This window comes from Canis lupus, chromosome 3 (genome assembly GCF_011100685.1).
Source record: "Canis lupus familiaris isolate Mischka breed German Shepherd chromosome 3, alternate assembly UU_Cfam_GSD_1.0, whole genome shotgun sequence".
NCBI classification, from domain to species: domain Eukaryota; kingdom Metazoa; phylum Chordata; class Mammalia; order Carnivora; family Canidae; genus Canis; species Canis lupus.
In genome coordinates this window covers 27,870,951-27,892,085 of record NC_049224.1, presented here as the reverse complement: position 1 = coordinate 27,892,085, position 21,135 = coordinate 27,870,951, and the positions used below count along the sequence as shown (strand labels likewise).

Sequence of the window (21,135 nt, the reverse complement as noted above, 5' to 3'; positions counted from 1 at the left end):
AAAAAATGAAAGTTACCTGAGGACCATATCTGCTAAGAGCAGTTCATTTAGACTCTTTGAGAGAGTGAAGTCATTCATCTGCTTTTCAGATTAATAACTGTAATTTACATATCAAAATATATATATATATATATATATATATATATATATATATATATATATTCTTCAGAATTTCCTAGTCACAGGAGTGACATGGATTTAAAGATGTGAATAAGGAAAGTAATAAGGAAAAATGATTTTGAAGAAGATCTGATGTGGCATCATGATTGGCCTGAGCAGTAACATAGGTTACACCCACTTGATGAAAGCATGTGCAGCTCCTGAAAATTGTGTTCAGGAAGTGTATTTCATAATATCACTGTGTACTGCCTTGCTCTGATGACTTGTGTTCTCAGCATTATTAATAACACAAAAGTCTTCCTATATTTGTGAAACACACAGGCTTCATTAGTAAGTGCAACATGTGGAACAGGATGTTGATGAGAGGGAAGTTGATAGCATTTTAAGAGACAAACAGGTAACCAAAGAAGTTTTCAAAAGATAGATTTCCTGCATTGAAAGACTCCAAAATTTATATGGTGATTGTATCACATTTTGGATAATAATAAAAATGTAATAGGAAAAGTATTTCATGCCATGCAATCCCAACTCCAATGTAATAATCATGCCCCAAAAGAAAGTCATGAAAGTATACTCAGTCCCCCACTCTTATGTGTCTTGTTTTGGCAATACTAGACAATACATTTAGGTAACTAAAAATATTGGAAAACTGAAGATTAAATTGTTTTTTATGGGGTATCCCAGGTGGCTCAGTGGTTTAGCACTGCCTTCGGCCCAGGGCATGATCCTGGGGACCTGGGATCAAGTCCCACATCAGGCTCCCTGCATGGAGCCTGCTTCTTCCTCTGCCTCTGTCTGTGCCTCTTTCTCTCTGTGTGTTTCTCATGAATAAATAAGTAACAATCTTTAAAAAAAAATTTTTATGAAGAAATAAAATACAACTAGAAATCTCAAGAAGATCATCTAAAAAGACTATTATAGACAGTAGAAGAATTTGGTAAAGTGGCTGGTAAAAATTTTGTATATAAAAGTCATTGCTTTTCTACATAGATTTGACAAGTATTTTGAAAGTAGAGCAGAATTAGAGATATCTTTTATATTTTCAGTAAAATGATTGTCTAGGAAAAAATTAATAAGAAATATACAAGAGGTGGGGCACCTGGGTGACTCAGTAGTTAGCTTTGGCCTTTGGCTCAGATCATGACCCCCGGGGATCCTGGGATAGAGTCCCGCATTGGGCTCCCTGCATGGAGCTTGCTTCTCCCTGTGCCTGTGTTTCTGTCTCTCTCTCTGTCTCTCATGAATAAATGGATGGAATCTTTGAAAAAATAAAAAGAAATATACAAGAGCTGTTGAAGGAAATTTGAGGATGCTACTGTAGGATACAGAATAAGATGACTTAATCTACACATGCTTATAAAGAGAAAGACACAATTTTTTAAGGTGTAAAGTTATTCTAAATTTATTAATAAATGTATATACAGTGAAATTATCATCAGGATCGAGGGGAAATAGACAGGCAAACTCTTGGGTTCATACCAGGAGAAAAACCAGAAGGGTGATGGGAAAAAGAGAGGTAGTCAGGAAGGTATAGCCTTGCCAAATAATCACCATATGTAACATAGCTGGAGTGAATAAAGCTACTAGATATGTGCATTTAAAAAAAAGAAAGATCAATGAAGTTAATGTATGATAAAGGGGGCATTTCAGGTCAGTGAAGAAGAGCTGGATTGTTTAATAATGATGGACATTTGGTCAATTATATGGGAAGAAAATGTTAGATCTCTTAGGACAAGTTCAAGATTTTTTTTTCAAGTTCAAGATTGATCAAAGTTTTAAACATAAATCCAGAAGAAAAAAGCCATAAAAAAAACATAAAATTTATCATACAAAACATTTAAATGTATGCACAAAACTCAAAATACTCTAAAGAAAGATGAAGTCAAATGGGAATAATGTGTAATAGGCTTAGTAACTGCTATTCCAAGAGCAAGTCTTGAGCTGTCTTAGCTCAACTTTCTTTCTGTGCAGATATGGGAAGGGGGGAAGTGCTGGCCTATAAGATTAGCATTCAGAACTCCATTCCACTGAATCTTCTTGGGCTCAAAAGTGTTATGAGAGGGAAATGTATGCAACTGGGGACCAAGCAAACCCTTGGAATCAGCAGAAGTGTCACCATTGCTCAACAATCACTATTCCACACTATTTCCATATCTGGAAATTATCAAAATATCCATAATGAAACATTAGTTAAATGAATTAAGGAACATCAACAGGATGATAAACCATGGAGCCATTAAAAAGAATACCTGAGATCAACAGGTACTGGAACGGAAGGAGCTCCTAGATATGTTGTTGAATGAGAGTGTGGTCCCATTGTGTCTGGGTAGAATATTTCTAGGAGGAATGCTTCCCTCCTAAGAGGAGACTGGCAACTGAAACTGTTGCCAGGTGAACTGAGAGATCCCAGGCTCTGAGGCCTTGACTCAACCCATCCCAAAGAATTTACCAAAGTTTCTTGGTCTCATCACGAGAAAGAATTCAAGGACATCTGAATTCACAAGTGGGAACATTTATGAAAACAAAAGTACACTCTGAAGATATGAGAGCTGGTGAACGAGAGAGAGAGAGAGAGAGAGAGAGAGATGCTGACCTGGGGTTCAGGTTTCCATCTTTTACTGACAGTCTTCAACTAGGGGATGGAACATTCATTACTTGGGTCAGGGATTTCCTAGGAGGGTTTCATGCCTTTTCTTCCTTACGTCAGAGATTTCCTGTCATGGCACCCATCATCTTGGGCCTGTCTGGTTTGATCTGGCTTTTCGTGGAGTGCTGCCGTGACAGGCCTCTGACTTTCCAAAAGCTGCCCATGACTTCCTTTGTGCTGGCCTCCCGGTGTCCTGTTAGAACCTAACTAACTGCCTGCTTTAACAAAACTATGGTACAGTAGAGGGGGCGCCTGGGTGGCTCAGTTGGTTAAGCATCTGCCTTCTGTCTGGGTCATGATCACAGGGTCCTGGGATCAAGCCCCACATCCAGCCCCCATGTCCCAGGGATCAAGCCCCACATCCAGCCCCCATGTCCCAGGGATCAAGCCCCACATCCAGCGCCCACATCAAACCCCATGTTGGGCTCTCTCCCTCTGCCTCTGCCTGCCACTCCCCCTGCTTATGCTCTCGTGCTCTCTCTCATTCTCTCTCTCTCTCTTTCTGCCAAATTAATAAAAGCTTAAAAAAAACCCAACTATGGTACAGTAGGAAAACTTCCTTTTCTTTGATACCTTTTTTAGTTTCTTAATATGGGTAGTTATTCAACAAAAAAAATTAGATTTAAAATTTATACCAAGATTTCTAATTTCAAGAGGAGAAATCATCAGATCAGGAGCTCCCTGTTGTGACACAGAATTAGAAATTCTGTATCATCAATGATATACACCAGGCAAAAGTACCTGAGTGAACTCTAATCCAATTTTGAGGAAATACAAGTGATATTGGAATAAACACCACCACAAGGAAGCAATCAAGAGAATCATATATTCTGTAGGAGAGCTGGTCGGGTCTATTCCATAGGTCAGTACCTTGGGACTGCTCATCTATATGTAAGAAACCGATGTGGGGTGCACGGGCGGCTCACTCTGACTCTGGGTTTTGGTCCATGTTGTGATCTCAGGTTATGAGATGGAGCTCTGCCTCCAGCACTCAGTGGAGAGTCTGCTTCTCCATTTCTCTCCCCCTACTTGCTCTCTCTGTCTCTCTCTCTCTCTCAAATAAATAAATAAAATCTTAAAAAAAGAAAGAAAGAAACCAATGCAATACAGTCTTGGATTGGATCCTAGTTTCAACAAACCTGACATAAAAGACTTTTTAGGTACAAACTGGGAACATTTGGATACAGACTGAGTGTTTAGGAATTGGAATTCATTTTGACTGTGTAGAAAAATGTCCTCACTTTTTAAAGATGCACATGAGGGGCACCTGGGTGGCTCAGTGGTTGAGAGTCCACCTTCGGCTCAGGGCGTGATCCCGGGGTCCTGGGATCGAGTCCCACATCAGGCTCTCCATGGGGAGCCTGCTTCTCCCTCTGCCTGTGTCTCTGCCTGTCTCTCTGTATGTTTCTCATAAATAAATAAAATATTTTAAAAATTAAAAAATAAAATAAAGATGTGTATGAATTTTTTGATGTGCACTAAAATGTTAAATTACTGTTTAAAATTTACTTTAAATGTTTTAGCAGATAAAAGTGAGGGTTTTCTTGAAGAGCAGAATTTCTACAGGTTCTGATCTGGTAGGGAGGAAATGAAGAACAAGGTAATCGTCAAAAGTTAGGAATGCTCAGTGAAACTGAGAAAAAACTGGCTTGAACCAGCTCTTTCCAGTTCCATAGCAGATGTTTACTGTACTAGGGAGTTACCCAGAAGGGGAGATGGCCCTCTGATAAACCCTACCGGGCTGCGTGTAGAATCAACAGTGCACACCAGCGAACAGCTGTAAGGGATGAGAGATGTGAGGAACCTAGGGGCCAAAGTTCAGCTGGGAAAGCAGTTCCCTTCCCAGTGAGCACAGATGTGATTGGATTCCCTCCCGCAAAACCGTAAGCAAAGTTAAGCAACTCATTTTGGCTGTACAGTCAGCTGCCTTGAAGACCAGCACATACTTTGTTTAATGAGTAATGAAAATGCTGAAAAGAATTTCAGAAGGCTACAATTTCACCCAACATCAAGGTTGTTTTATTAAACAGTCCCGAGCAAAGTAGAGCGGCCGTGCTGACTGGCATCGCTGGCACTCTGCAGCCACCTCTCATTTCATTTGAGTCAGAGCAGAAAGGAGAGAAGAGGAGAGAAGGGGAAAGAAAAGTTGGGCTCTTCAGGATATAGATCCAGATGAGCTGTCCTCTTCAAAACAGGAAAATGGAAGAAGCATCCTTCCAGTGGATGGTGATTACCTACCCTGGGGGTTCTGTGCTCTCATAACAATTACACCCACTCTCAGTCACTTGCTCAACCATTCATTACTCAAATAATGTTTACTTAGTGCTTGACCTCTGAGAGTCCCCGCCCTCTCCCTATAAGCTTGCCAGTATTCAATATTTCTCATAAATAAGTACAATAAGGTATCAATACTCCCTGGACTGTTCCTAGTTATTTGCCTGTCCCTACTTGAGAGGCCAGAGGCAATATCTTATTAATTGCTGTATTCTCAGTGCCTGGCACACTGTAGGACTCAAAAAAGATGTTGAATGAATGAACAAATGGACAAAGCATGATAGGGTCAAGGGATACAAAGACACACCGTCTTATTCGGCCTTGCTGAGTTCTCTTGCCAAAAATATTTTGTAGAATGAGTACATGATGTATGACAGACCAGCATGAGATTGTGCTGATTCAAAGGAGTTGAAGTTGGGGAGACTGGTGGGAGGAAATAGGGGGCATCGGTAACTAGAATGGCAGGCTCTGTGTGAGCAGAATGACTAAGGGAGCAGCCCCTGGAAGGTCCAGGCTGCAACAGCTGAAGGGAGCATTAGGACAAAGGAGGGAGTTGGGACTCAGGATCATTAGCAATGGAAAAAAAAAAAAACATTTAAAAATGCACCATTGCCATTTAAAATATGGAACCGTTTTGAAATCTAAAAACAGTAAAGCCAATCCAACCATGTTCATTTTCTCTAAAAAATGAATTTGGGACACTCTATTCCAAACCATTTTCTGTAGCAGCAAAATTGATAAAGTATACTTTTCTAATTAGGAAATTAAAAATAGGGCAGCCCAGGTGGCTCAGCGGTATAGCACCTGCCTTCAGCCCAGGGAGTGATCCTGGAGACCCGGGATCGAGTCCCATGTCAGACTCCCTGCAAGGAGCCTGCTTCTCCCTCTGCCTGTGTCTCTGCCTCTCTCTCTCTCTCTCTCTCTCTCTCTCTCTCTCTCTCTCTGTGTTTCTCATGAATAAATAAATACAATATTTAAAAGAAAGAAAACGAAATTAAAAATACTGGTACCTGGTTCATGAAAGTTGGGCTTCTTTCCATGCTGAAGAAGCCTTACAAGTTGCTATAATGAACATACGTCTATATATTCTGATTTTAGGTGCAATACATACCTTCCCTTCAGTCTCACGAAAAATATTTCTCTCTTTTACCTACTTGCTCATTTATTTATTCATTCATTCCTTATATTCAACAAATATTTATTAAGACTCTTATGAGCCAGGTACTGTTTTTGTTTTTGCTTTTTGTTTTTTTAAAGATTTTATTTATTTTTATTCATGAGAGACAGAGAGAGAGATAGAGAGGCAGAGACATAGGTGGAGGGAGAAGCAGGCCCCATGCAGGGAGCCTGATGTGGGACTTGATCTCGGGACCCCAGGATCACACCCTGGGCCGCAGGCATGTGCCAAACTGCTGAGCCACCCAGGTGTCCCAAACCAGACACTGTTCTAGGGGCTGGGACTATACAGGGTGACTAACTAGCCTGGTTTGCCCAAGACAAATCCAGTTTTAGCACTGCAAGTCCTGTGTGCTGGGAAAGCCCTCTCTCCTGGGCCAATGTTAGTCATTCCAGAGCCTACAGAGTTGAGATTTAAATAGAGAGGGCCCTAGGAAGCCCTTGCTAAAAGAGGTTATTTTCAGGAAAAGCCCTGGAGTAGATAACGACAATCACCACAATAGATTTTTTTGAGAAGAGCAGTTCAGAAAGGTCAAAGCCGGAGGCAGCTAGCTGACCCCATGTGCACTTGGAGCAGCCAAGAAGCCAAGCTTGCTGAGGACACAGTGAGAGGACAGTCACAGGAGATGAGATCTGAAAAACAAGGAGACTCGGATTATGTGAGGACATGTCAGTCCTAGCAAGAATTTCTGCTTTCCCAGAGTGATAGGAGAGGGCGCGGGAGGGTTTTTTGATCCAGGAAAGGACAGGATCATTTTGGCTACTGTATTAATAAGCCACAAAGAGGAAACAACAGGACAGGGAGAGATAGCATCTAAATGGCCTTTTTATTATTATTATTTTTAGTAATCTCTACACCCAATGTGGGGCGAGAAGTTACAACCCGGAGATGAACAGTTGGCCCTTCTGACTGAGCCAGCCAGGAGTCCCTTAAATTGTCTTTTTGAAAGTTCTATCTCTCTTAGCTGTGCCCAAGGAAACTGACAGAAAGATTTCGCTCCTTTTGGGGGCTCAGTTTTATCTTTTTATTTTTAAACATTTTATTCATTTATTTGAAAAAGAGAGAGAGCATGAGCAGGGGAAGGGGCAGGGGAAGAAGAACAAGCAGATACCTCGTTGAGCGTGGGGCTCGACATGGGGCTTCATCCCAGGACCCAGAGATCATGACCTGAGCTGAAGGCAGGTGCTTAACCAACTGAGCTACCCAGGTGCCCTCAGTTTTATCTCTTTTTAATTTTTTTTTTTTTTTTTTTTTATTCATGATAGGCACACAGTGAGAGAGAGAGAGAGGCAGAGACACAGGCAGAGGGAGAAGCAGGCTCCATGCACCGGGAGCCCGACGTGGGATTCGATCCCGGATCTCCAGGATCGCACCCTGGGCCAAAGGCAGGCGCCAAACCGCTGCGCCACCCAGGGATCCCTTATCTCTTAAAAAAAAAGGAGAAATCTACTCTTTCCTGGTTCAGTGATGACTATTGATTCTTAATTTTATAATGAAAGAGAAACAGTTTCAAACATGAAGGATATAAATGGTGTCATCTAACTCAAAACTCTCATATGGCATGAATGTACCTCCATAGAGTGGTGTTAAGGATGTGTAGCCTGGGAGGGGCCTGGGTGGCTCAGTTGGTAAGCATCTGACTCTGGGTTTCGGCTCCATTCATGATCACAAGGTCATGGGAGCCTGGAGGTTCTCTCACTCCTTCTCCCTCTGCCCCTCCTCTCATGCTCGCTCTCTCTCTCTCAAATAAATCTTAAAAAAAAAAAAAAAAAAGAAAAAAAGAATGTGCAGTCTGGGCCCAGACCACCTGAGTCTGTGTCTCAGTTCTGTGGCTCAGTAGCTATGTGGCCTTAAACAAGTGAATTAGCTTGAGGACAATAGCTGTCCCTACCCTCAGAGCTGTTAGGACAGTTCCATGAGTTAACACTTGTGCCTGGAGCAAGGTAAATATTCATTAATGTTAAGTATTATTATAATTATTAAGCTATACAAGGATAGATGCTCAGCTTTAAAACGGAGGTGAGCTTTCAGAGATAGGGCTTGTGTTTTAACTAATCATCAAATCCTTTTCAGCTCTGAGCGTAAGATTTATTGAATGAATAAATAACTGTTACTAAAGAGAGGCTGTTCACAGAGCAAGTGAAGATGAATGCCAGAGGACTTAGATCTCAGCCGAAGTCAGTATTCCAGTTACTGAACTTTCAGCAATGGACCTTTTGAATAGCATGATCTTCTTTGAAAAGGTCTTCCTTGTGTGAAAAATGAACTTTTGCCCAATCATCCTCTTGAATTATCAGAAAAAAATTTCCAGCTCAACCAAGATCAATGAAATTTTCTACACTAAGAAACATCCAAGGTCTGTTTGCTCCACTGAAATTACAAATGGAATTCAAGGCAATGCAGCAGATTCAGCGTCCTACATTTCTTCCAAGGTCAAACCTGTCACTGGACGTTTTGAGGGGTAATGATGAGACTATTGGATTTGAAGATATCTTAATGGCCTGTCACAAAGTGAACTAATGGGAGAACCACACTTGATGGTGAAATATAAACTCGGTTTACTGTACTCTTGTGCGTGTTGTTTATAGTCATCTTTTTACTATAATTTGATGTACACAACATTAAAAGTACTGACACACAAGAAAAAAATAGTTACTAAAGCATCAGTCATATTTTTATTGACTTTTTAGTTATAAAACACTGAGTTTAAGAACAGATAATTGGAAGATTACTTTTTATCTTAGAAAGTGAAGTCAGGGGATCCTTGGATGGCTCAACGGTTTAGCGCCACCTTAACCCCGGGGTGGGATCCTGGAGACCCGAGATCGAGTCCCACATTGGGCTCCCTGCATGGAGCCTGCTTCTCCCTCTGCCTGTCTCTGCCTCTGTGTCTCTTGTGAATAAGTAAATAAAATCTTTTAAAATAAATAAATAAAATATGTACACTTAATTATTGAAAACCTCATCTGAAACTAATAATGTACTATATGTTAGCTAATTGAAATTAAATTTAAAAAAATGAACTATGAACTAGTTCTATAAGGACATATTCTAAAAAGAAAAAAGAAAAGAAAAGATCTACATTTAACTCTCAGACCTGCTCAAGCTATTTTTCCAGACTTCTCCTGCACCAAGGAAAGTAGCCACTATTCTAGTTCATTCCACTATTGCTTCTGAGAGGACACAGAGGCCCAAGAAAGTTTAGTGATTTATTCAAAAGGTCTTTGTTGAAAATAAGTCATGTTGAAAGTCCAAATAGTTTCCTCGTTTTTTTCAAGAATCCTTTTTCAGAGCCTCCCACAATACAGTGGGGAAGCAGCATGCTTTGATCAAAAGGGCCTGCTACTAGGCTCCCTGCAACATCCAGCCAGACAGGCTACTCCAGCTTGCTGTGTTCCTCTGCAGAGATTTATTCCTGCCCCCTCCCGAGTATGCTGTGTACTGAAGCCTCAGGCGTGAAGAATGAGACAAATAAAACCAATTTCCACAGAGGCCATAACATAGAAAATATTGCTTCTTTTCCCTTGCTAAATCAAACAATTGAGCTTGCTTTTCCTATAAATCCTACCCCCCGATTGTGGCATCGTGGCATTCATTTGACAAATGTTTATTGGAGACCTACTTTGTGTCAGGCACTCTACTCAGCACTGGCCTGCATTTATTAGCATCAATGCTTTAGGACTAATTTGGAATAGATGGAAACTTGCTCCATCTAATAAAAGTCTCTTCTGTAAAATGTGCTTGAAAAACCCATCAGCTGTCTTCATTGTAACACATCAAGCAGTTATTAAAGTAAAAAAAATAGCCTTTGGAAAACATGTTCTGATTCCTAAAAACATTTTAAGGAGCAGAATAGAGCATTTTAAGGTGGATACGATGAAAACAATAAATTTAATTAGTTAATTAGCCAATTAAGATAACTAAAGTCACGCAGGTGTATTCTGTAGCGTCAGCACTAGATGATGGGAGAGGAGGACTAATTGGGGAGAACAGCAAGAGCCGGGGTCATCCAAAGGACCAGTTAAAATGTTATTACTTGGTATTTTGCCTATACAGGACAAACCACTTTTTATGTTGATGTGACCAAATGTTAGAAAGTGGAGTGAGACAGTGAAAAAGGGGACTAGATAAAAAGTACAAGACCCAGGCTCAAATCCCAGTGGCTCTAATATGATATTGTGTTTCTTACAAGTCACCAAATCACTCTAAGCCCCAACATCTTAAAAAGAAACAAAAGAGGGAAAAAGGTAAACAATGGAATGGGAGAAAATATTTCTAAATTATATATCTGATTAAGGGTTAATATCCAGAATATATAAAGAACTGCTACAGAGTTTTTCTTTAAGATTTTATTTATTTATTCATGAGAGACAGAGAGAGAGAGAAGCAGAGACATAGACAGAGGGGGAAGCAGACTCCATCCAGGGAGCCCGATATGGGACTCGATCCCAGGTCTCCAGGATGTCACCCTGAGCCAAAAGCAGACGCTCAACCACTGAGCCACGTGGGCATCCATCCTGCAGAGTTTAAAGAACTCAAAACAACAATAAAAAACAACCAAATCTAAAAAATGGACAAAGGACTTGATTAGATATTTCTCCAAAGAAGATACACAAATGGCCAACAAGCACATGGAAAGATGCCCAAAATCACTAATCATTAGGGAAATGCAAATCAAAATCACAAGGAAATATCAACTGACACCCATTAGAAATAACAAGTATTGACAAGGATGTGGTGAAATTGGAACACTTGAGCACTCTTGGTGGGAAAGTAAAATGGTACAGCCACTGTGGAAAACAGGATAGTGGCTCCTTACAAAATTAAAGATAGAATTATCATATGACTCCACTTGTAGATGTATGCCTAAAAAAAGTGAAAGCAGACACTCAGATATTTGTATACTTGTGTTCATAGCAGCATTATTCACAATATTCAAAAAGTAAAAGTTAAAAAAAAAAAGTAAAAGTAATCCAAGCAAAAATCAACAGATGGGTAGATAAGCAAAATGTGGTGTGTACACACAATGGAATACTATTCAGCTTGAAAAAGGAAGGGGATTCTAACACATGTTATAATATGAATGAACCTTGAAGACATTATGCTACATGAAATAAGCATAGTTGGAAAAGGACAAATACTGTAGGATTCTACTTATATGGGGTACACAAAGTAGTCAAATTCATAGAGACAGAAAGAAGGGTGATTACAGGAAATGGAGGAAGAGCAGAATGGGGAGTTACTGTTTAATGGGTATAGAATTTCAGTTTGGGAAGACTAAAAAATTTCTAGAAATGGAGGGTGGTGATGGTTACATAATAATGTAAGTGTACTTAATGCCACTGAACTATACACATGGAAATGATTAAAATGGCAAATTTTGTGCTATGTTTATCTTACCACAATTTTAAAAAAGACTCAAGAGAATAATATCTGCCTGGAGTAGCTCACAGAGTTGTTATGCAATCAAATTTGGGGACTTGTACAATAAGTTAATAGTAATAAGCACCCAGAACCAGTTCCCCTATTTAAGGAGAGCCAGACCAGAATTCCAAGCCACAGCAGTGCCTACCATGCTGTGTACTCAATTCCTCACATGACTACAACAGGCAGCTCCAGGGCCCCGTGTCCCATTACCTCCACACCTCTGACCGAAATTCACCTGCGGCTCAAAGCCACCTGGCACCAGTAGCACCCTTCTCTAGAGCCACCCCAGTCATCCTGCTGGTGGCCCAGGGCCCTCACCTGTGCAGGTGAATGACCAGAAATGTAAGGGAGTTGACATTCTCAAAGTAACCCCCAATTAATGGAGAACAGATCCAGTGGGTTAATGCTCCAGCATATTGTTCTTCCAATTAGATAATCCCAATAAATATTCTGGATGATTCTCAGATGGTCCTACAGAAGAGGCAATGCAACCCCATCACTTATAGCTAGCAGCCTTTATAGGACACCACATATGGACCTTACTTCTTCCCTGTCTTACTCTTCCCACTTATTTTTTTTAAGATTTTACTTATTTATTCATGAGAGAGAGAGAAGCAGAGACACAGGCAGAGGGAGAAGCAGGCTCCATGCAGGGAACCCGACGTGGGACTCGATCCTTGGCTCTCCAGGATCACTCCCTGGGCCGAAGGCAGCACTAAACCACTGAGCCACACAGGCTGCCGGACTTTTCCCACTTCTTCATTCAGGCTGCCTCAAGTCATGTCTCAGATAAATACCTAAATCCAAAACCATATTTCAAGAAACCAAATAAAAACATATGATCTTAATTTTATATTAATTTCTTTTATATTTTATAGCTTACCAATTTTTAAAGATATAAACAACTTGTAGTTGTGTTCTAAAATATGTTTACAAATTTATAAATATTTTTAAACTTGAAACACATTTTCCTACTTGGGAACGTGATTGGGCTCCTAAGCCAGCACCAAGTTCCTACTCTGGGTGAAGTGGGAAGGAGTGGTCGCAGAAGGATTGACCAAGGAAAAATGTGATCTGAATCTTAAAGAAGAACCAACAATACAAGGGCAAGAAGCCCACTGCAGGTAGGAGAACAACAGAGCAGAGCACAGTTTCAGCTTTGAAACTGTATAGGGCCAACTGTAGAGGGCCTAATACAAGCACCTGGCTATTTATGTATGTATGTATTTATGTATTTAGAGTGAGTGCTGGGGGAGCAGGTTGCAGAAGAAGGGAGAGAGAGAGAGAATCTTAAGCAGAATCCAGGATATCTGTTGGGCATGGAGCCCACCATAGGGCTCGACCTCACACCCCTGAGGTCATGACTTGAGCCAAAATCAAGAGTCAAAGGTTTAACTAACTGAGCCAGCCAGGTGCCCAAGCACCTGGCTTTTTAAAACTTAACTATGGGGGAAAAAAAAAAACTTAACTATGGGGATTTCTGAAAGCAGACTTGGCAAGATAAAAAAGAATAACTCTTTTGTCACCTCCAGAAGACTACTTTTGGACACTCAAAAGTGAAGAAGCAAGATCACATTCATTTTATTTCAGAAGGAAATAAGACTAGATAGGTGAGCTGTTTCTAGATTTAACTTCTTGAGGGCTTTTGGCCCTCTGTGGCATAACAAACTAACCACAGAACCACCTGACCCAGCATGGGATGATGGTGAAGGGATTATCCCTAGGAAGCAGCTGTTTGAAGGAAAAAGAGAAGGAAGAGAGGAAATGCTAAGAGACAGCCCTGAAAGGAGGAGAGGAGGAGCTCTGGAGGCCCTGCCCAGGTCACTGGTGAGAGTGGCCATTCTTCTCTCTATCACCTGCTGCCTAATTTCTTCTGGCTGATTCAACAAATATTTATTTGAGAACCAGGTATTATGCTATGGTTTCATCTAACAATGATTACTTACTTACATCTAGAAATAGATAATAGACTTTCCATTAATAATTGTTGTACAACTGAAAATAATAGCAAGTGCCAAAGTACCATGTATTTGGAACCCCTATATCCCTGCACTATATATAAATTATCTAATTCAGTGAGTAAACCAAACTTCCCTTTCTCCCATCTACAGCCAAAATCTTTTTCGGGTAGCATGCAAAGGGAACAACATAAAGCCCAAGCCCAGCCCTGAGAGGCAAGAAGGGAATGATTTCAGGTGGTCTATTGCTACATCCTTATGTTTTCTCATATCCCTACAGGGCTCAGGGCTCCCCAGCTCAGAATGGGCTCCCCAGTTTAGAATGGAAGCCAGTCATTGCCTCCTCCGTGGTGCACTAGTTGATGGTGACCCCATCAACTCTACCTGGTAAGTTGCTTTTGCCCCTGTCCTGTTGACAATCCAGCGCCAGCCAGGAGCAAGGGCAGGGCTTCTAAAATGAATGTCAGTTGAGGTGTGGGCAGTACTTGGTGACAGGCTTCCAGAGAATAAAGAATAGGAAGGGGAAAATAGGAAGTGATAGTAGAGAAATCTAGCAGACCCACTTGAACCAACGACCAGGTTAGCCTCACGTCAGCAGGTGAGGTCAGCAGGTATCAGGCAGCCCTGATACGATGTAAGGAGAAGGGCCCTCACTTCTTTAGTATTCTTTCCCCAGATCCATCGCCCTAGTCTAGCCATAAAGAAAACATCAGACAAATCTAGCCTGAGGGACATCCTACAAAATACCTGATCCATACTCCCCCAAATTGTCAAGGTCATGAAAAACATGGAAACATGGAGAAACAGTCACAGATGAGAGGACCTAAAGGAGACATTAAGAACTAAATGCTATGTGGTATCCTGGATCAGGTTCTGGGACAGAGAAAGGACATTCATGGAAAACTAGAGAAAACTCTTTTTTTAGTCTGGGGTTTAGTTAACAGGAGTTTCCTAATATTGGTTTCCCAGTCTTAAGAGAAGCACCACAGTGATGTAGGTAATACCTTCAGGAGACACAAAGTGGGAGAGGCAGCCTTCTTTTAGAAATCCTCACAGCTAAGTTATCAAGGGCTAGGTGCTTATGTTAGGACTTCTTTGATGAGGGTGAGAAGATGAGCTATCTGTGCTATCTTTGCACCTTTTCTATAGACCTAAAACTATTTCAAAATAAAAATCATATTTTTCAAAAAGAAAGGAAAAACATAACGGTAGGAAAACTCCTCCAACGGCTCCCAGCTCATGTGGGGAGCCAAGTCCTAACAGAGGCCTGTTGGCCCTGTTTAAAGCTGCGACACCCTTCCTGGAATGACCAACTCCCATCCTTGCTGTAATTTTCTCCAGAGCATTATTAACCTTTCCTGACATATATATATAACTGAGCCATTTTATGTGTTGTCTCCTCTCCCCACCCTCCCTCTGCCACACACACACACACACACACACACACACACACACACACACCAGGATGCAAATGCCAGGGCAGCAGGAAATGTTGTCTCTTTTGTGCACCCAGGAGAATAAAGTAGGACTCAATAATTATTTGTTGATGGAATTAATGAGTGCATGGGTCAATAAATCTCTTCTACCTGAAAACTCTTATGACTCAGAACTCTGGAACTCACTTTTGATTGTTTTAAGCTCAAAACAAAAATGATTACATGACGAAAACAAAGTTTGTTTGTAAATACAAAGTTAACTAGTCTTCTAGATTTACTAGATAGATATTTATTCAAAGGTATGAAATAACATAGGTAGAAAGCTGTTCATTTCAGTTTTATCCGAAGTGGTAAAGCATGGAAATAAGGTTACTACTCATCAAAATGGACAGGCTAAATAAATCCTGCTACATTATACAATAAAATATTAAGCCATTAAAAAAAGAGGGAGCTCCCTGTCTATTAATGTGAAATGATTGAGAAGTTATGCTAAGGGGGAAAAAAGCAAGCAAAATAAAGACTGTCTATGGTGCATGACTAGTTGGTTAAATGAAGGGCAAACATGTTTATATGTATTTGTTGTATGTGCATAAAATATTTCTGAACGGCCACAACAGAGCAGGAACATTGGTAGACTGGAATCCGGTACCTGCGGGACAGGATGCCCTTTTGAACTTTGGGCCAAGTGAATATCTCTGACCTATTTTAATTAACCTATTAATTAAAATGACATTAACTTAGAAAATGGATCTTCTATACATTATGCAATGCTGATCTAACAATCATTTAAAAATAAAGTGAAACTGACACCCTGAAATAGCGTTTTAATTTTTTCTTTTTATTGTTTATTCTAGATCATGCTAATACAGTTCATCTCATTAACAATTAATGACCTTTTGAATTTTGGGTACCATTTATATATATTAGGTACTGGATTTATTTTTCAAAATGGATTACTTTTATAATAAGAAAATGATTAGAGTTCATTCTGTCTGCCGAATCATTCCCTACCACCAGTAAAATGACTATATTCAAAACCTAGACTGGTTTATTTTAGATTTTTTAGTTTATTTAGTTTATTGGACTTTATGTGGGATACACAAAAACCCAAGAAGCTGTTTTATGTTTTTACTTTTGTTTTTAATTTTTTTATTAGAGCGTGAGGTACATACAAAACACAGTACATATGCTATGAGTGTACAGCTTAGTGAACATTCGCAAGCTGAACACACTTATGTGCATGGCACTAAGATTTAAAAAATGGACTATTACCAGCATCCCAAAAGCACCCCATTCCCTTCTCATCACTCTCCCCTTCCCTGAGGGTAATCAACTATGCCTTCTAAGAGGATACCTTAGTTTTTCCTGGTTTTGAACATTATATTAATGTAATCTTACAGTATTGCCCTTTTGTGTCTGGCTTCTCTAACTCAACACTGTGAGCTTCAACCATATTGCTGCATGTAGTCAGTTATAAGTGAATTATTTGCATTGGATACAGCATTCCATTGTGTAACCATGTCACAACTCACTCTTCTATCACTCATGGGTGTTTGGGTACATTTCAGTTTGGGCCGTTTATGAATGAGCTGCTGTGAACATGTACATGTCTTTGGAGGAAAGCTTACACGCTTCTCCCAGCAGTGGAAATGCTTGATATAGGTAAGTGCAGCTCTAAAAGGTACCGGCCAAACATTTTTTTCTAAGTAGTTGTTTGGCCAGTATCTTTGATAATGGCAACAGCAATAAGAGTTCTAGTCTCTCCTCATGCCCTCCCAACATCTATATTTTTCATTTCATCTATTCTGGTGCACCTATACTAGCATCATTGGAAGATTTCTGGAAGTACCATATTTTGTCAAAAATTCTTTAAACTGGTAAGTTATTAAAAAGTTGAAGTGGAGAGGTGAAGTCAGAACCTTATTTTTTATGGATGCCCTCTTTGGGGTTCTTAATATATTCATATGTTAAGTTGAAAATATATATGTTCCAATATCCTTAAGGTTCAGAACCTGATGGGTGATGCCAATTTTGCTATTTAGAAAAATGTTATTATTTTTCTGAATCAACTGAGGGCTGTATACTGGTAATAATCTTAACATACACCAAAGTCAAGTACCAGCTGACTGCAAAGAAATGTTTTACGTGGATAAAGATCATCACCAGCCTAAAAGCCCTTCCTAAATCCCCTTTAAGATGCAGCTGACTGGTCAAGCAATTATGTGCAAGCCAAAAGGACACAGAAATGAGAAAATAGCAAGGTTTTTCGTGAGAATAAAAGGGAGGAAGAGGAGTCTTTGGTTCAGCCGAGTAGTGAGCTTCCCATCAGTGTAAGGTCCTCAGCGAGGTGCTCACGTCTAACCTTCCCTGGGCTGAGCACCACATCTCACAGCACCACACCCAGATGTTCCCAGAGCCCCTATGATCTTTTCCTCCCATATGTCTGCGTCTCTTTTTTCTGCTCTCATAACACATACCCTGCAACCCGGTGCGATTTCCTCTCAGGTTCTCAACCAGGACATGGCATGGAAATGAGGAGCTACATTCAAGAGTTGACATCATGTGGCGGCTCCTCGGGAAAGGGGATCTGTGGCCTTTACTCCACATTGTTCCATTCAAGGAGGCAATAGATGTCTTCCTTCATCTCAGGCAATCATGGCTTTTCTGCTCTGATACCCATTTAAAACAAAGTTTCCAAATGACTGATCAACCCCGGGGGTTGCACACAATCCTAGAGTCATGGTGTCTTTGTGGCTGATGACCTGCACAGCCAGACTGTTTGCTGTGGGTAACAAACTGCATCCAGTGAGTCTGAACTTCTGACCAAGAGAAGGACCTCTGTGTTGGGCCAAGCCAGTGTCTACTGGTGGGAGGCTGGGAGAGGCATGAATTAGATGAGGTTATAAAGAGTTGAGAAGTTTTTCAGAAAAATAGCTTACTATTTCACTTACTGAAAAGGAAGCTTAAAGTCGCTCTGGAGAGTGGGATCTTTGGCTTCATTCTGCCCCGGCCAAAATTCTCCTCCCAGCCCCCATGCTTCTTATTGACATGATCCAGGGAAAGTTAGCATTTACTTTGTGGGCCCCAATATGGTCATCAGTAAAATGGGGATGGCCAAGTCCTAACTCCTGGGGTTACTGTAAAGGTCACGTAATGCCTCCGAAGCACTTAACCCAGCTACTCCACAGGGTAAGTGCTCATCAAGTTAGAGTTATCCAGGTTTGGGGTTTGGTTTTGTTTTTAAGAAAAGAAGCAAGGGCTCTCTCATTCTCTCTCTCTCTCTCACAAATAAATAAATCTTTTTTAAAAAGGGGGGGGGGGGTGTCCCTGGGTGGCTCAGCGGTTTAGCGCCTGCCTTTGGCCCAGGGCGCGATCCTGGAGTCCCAGGATCAAGTCCCACGTCGGGCTCCCGGCATGGAGCCTGCTTCTCCCTCCTCCTGTGTCTCTGTCTCTCTCTGTCTCTCTCTCTCTCTGTCACAAATAAATAAATCTTAAAAAAAAAAAAAGAAGAAGAAGAAGAAGAAGCAAGGGGACCCATGACTGCAGAGGACAGGCTCATTACCCTGTCAGAAAGTATTAAAGGAAAAACTGAAGAGAAGAGAGAATATTTCAGAGCTAGAAGGAAAATTCAGGTTGCAAGTACGATGCTGGAAGGATAGCGTGGGAAACTGGGCGTGCCCACAGTTCCCGGAGCCCTGGCTGGAGGACCCTTCTGTGGAACCCGGAGACTCTGTACAAGCTGGCAGGTCTGCGAGCTCGGAGACGAACATTTTTACCTGCAGTGGAAGGAAGCCCTGAAGAAGAGTCCAGGAAAAAAACAAGCAAAACACTGTGCTGCATCTCCAGGATGTAGGAATAGGCTAAAGCTGGAGTCATGAACAAGAGCCAGAGGCCCTCTCCCAGCCAACCTCATTGGGTGCTTGATGACCCCTAGGGGAAGGCAAAGTGAGCACCCTGGGAAAAGGCCATTTTACCCGGTAGTGCATGCCAGGCGAGGTTTATGCCAAGCCAATTGAAAAAGAAATCTGAAAAGTCACCCAGTTCCAACTTGAACTTTACATATGAATAAACCAAGGCTCTTCGGAGCGGGTATAATTGTGTGAGGTGATCTGTATGCTGAGCACGGGCAGGGGGAACAGAGTACTCCCCGAAATGATCAAGAGGAAAGGCCGGGCACCCAGGGAAGAAGCTTGCCGAGGCAAAGCCCACCACCGCCATCCCTTTATTTTGATCCTGGGCAGCGGCAACCAAAAATAGCTGGGGTTCCTGGCAACAGAAAAATATAAATGAAAGTAAAATCTTCAATGTGAGGGCGATTTGGGAGAATTCAAACCCAAGAACATCTCATGTGTCTTTAATTATCCCAACTCTAGGGACACCTGGGTGGCTCAGTGGTTGAGCGTCTGCCTTCGGCTCAGGTCATGATCCCGGGGTCCTGGGATCGAGTCCCGCATCGGGCTCCCTGCACGGAGCCTGCTTCTCCCTCTGCCTGTGTCTCAGCCTCTCTCTGTGTGTCTCTCATGAATAAATAAATAAAATCTTAAAAAAATAATAATGATAATCCCAACTCTACCTTCTATTTACAGCAGGAGTTGAAAACTCAAATACCTTCAAGACAAGGGAATTATATGAACCCGAAGAGTGTGGGACAACTGGATGTGGGGCAGACTGGCAAATGGGAAGGCCCCACATAAAGGAATTCGCATTTTCTAAAAACACTGGCCTTGCCAAAGGAAACACAGAGGTTCCCACCAGCTGATAAACACTGCTCCACATGGTGTTAAAACACAAAACATCTTGAAAGGTTCCAAGGCTAAAGGCAACGTTTTCAGTCTAAAAAAATCTGTGAAAAGCCAGTTTCATTTTAGAGATGATCCCAATTGAATGGAATATGAAAAGTCCTGACATTTTCCCATCTACATATTGATACAGGGGACATTTTAACTCTTGCATGAGAGGGTGTCTATCCCCCCTTGTAAAAAAAAAAAAAAAAAAGAAGGAAATACCTTTACCTCCTACAGCAAGCATGGTGTTTGAAACATTGTATGAATGAAACATTTAAAGGTTTATTTAGGGCAGCAGGGATGGCTCTGCGGTTTAGCACTGCCTTCAGCCCAGGGCATGGAGCCTGCTTCTCCCTCTGTGTCTCTCATGAATAAAGAGACTGTGTCTCTGCCTCTCTCTCTGTGTGTCTCTCATGAATAAATAAAGAAAATCTTAAAAAAATAAATAAAGGTTTGTTGAATGAATAAGTGGAGTTTTAAGAAGAGCAAAGCACCAGCAGAAGACAGAATGACAACCTCCGTTTGAAGGTTATAAAACTGAAGATTCAGGATGGATCTCCAGCTCTAACCCTCCCTCTTCCATTCAGGATTTATTTTTAACCCCAAACAGCTTCATAAGAGGCTAAAGACTTCTGTGTTATGACCCTTGTCATCTCATTGCTCTAGCAGAGAACAGATACATGGGCAGCCTCCCAAACAAGCTATTCCAGAACTCACTCCCCAGGTGGTAGCCAGTGAACTTAGTCCTTTGGGAATGGGGCAAAGGAACCTTAGAAGTCATACTGCTAACTGCTCTAGCTTGCTTTTTTTTTTTTTTTTCCAGTATGCGCTAGCTTTCTGACTTCATAGTTCTTTGTACAAAGCGGAGGTACCTACCTCACAGGGTTGTGAGGGGTAAATAATACCATGTATGTAAAAGGCCTAATATAGTGCCTGGCATATAGTAAACACTCAATGAAATAGGGTCATTATTATGTATTTTGGAAATACTAGGTGACTGAATTCTTTTGAATGGCCCTAATTGGGATGGGGGTGCGAAGGTAGGATAACAGGGAAGCTGTGGAGAATACAAAAAATATTCCAACAATTGCCCATAAATCATTTTGGAAAAGGCAGAGGTAGACAAGTGTTTAAATAACTAAAATTTCCTACATTTAAATACAAATCCGTATCTATACATGTATACACTTAGATAGGCCTAGATAGGCATACTCTTCCTCTGGAAGAGTAGGGAATAGTGGTTTCCTCCAGGGAGGACTTGATCAGCTGGGGAGAGACTTTTTAAAATTTGACATGTGTTTACATTATCTAC

At 41.1% G+C, this 21,135-nt stretch overlaps 1 pseudogene; it reads left to right on the top strand.

Annotated features, from left to right (window-relative positions):
- Positions 1-8,363: 8,363 nt before the first annotated feature.
- Positions 8,364-8,806, top strand: LOC100687597 (annotated as a pseudogene).
- The last annotated feature ends 12,329 nt before the right edge of the window (positions 8,807-21,135 follow it).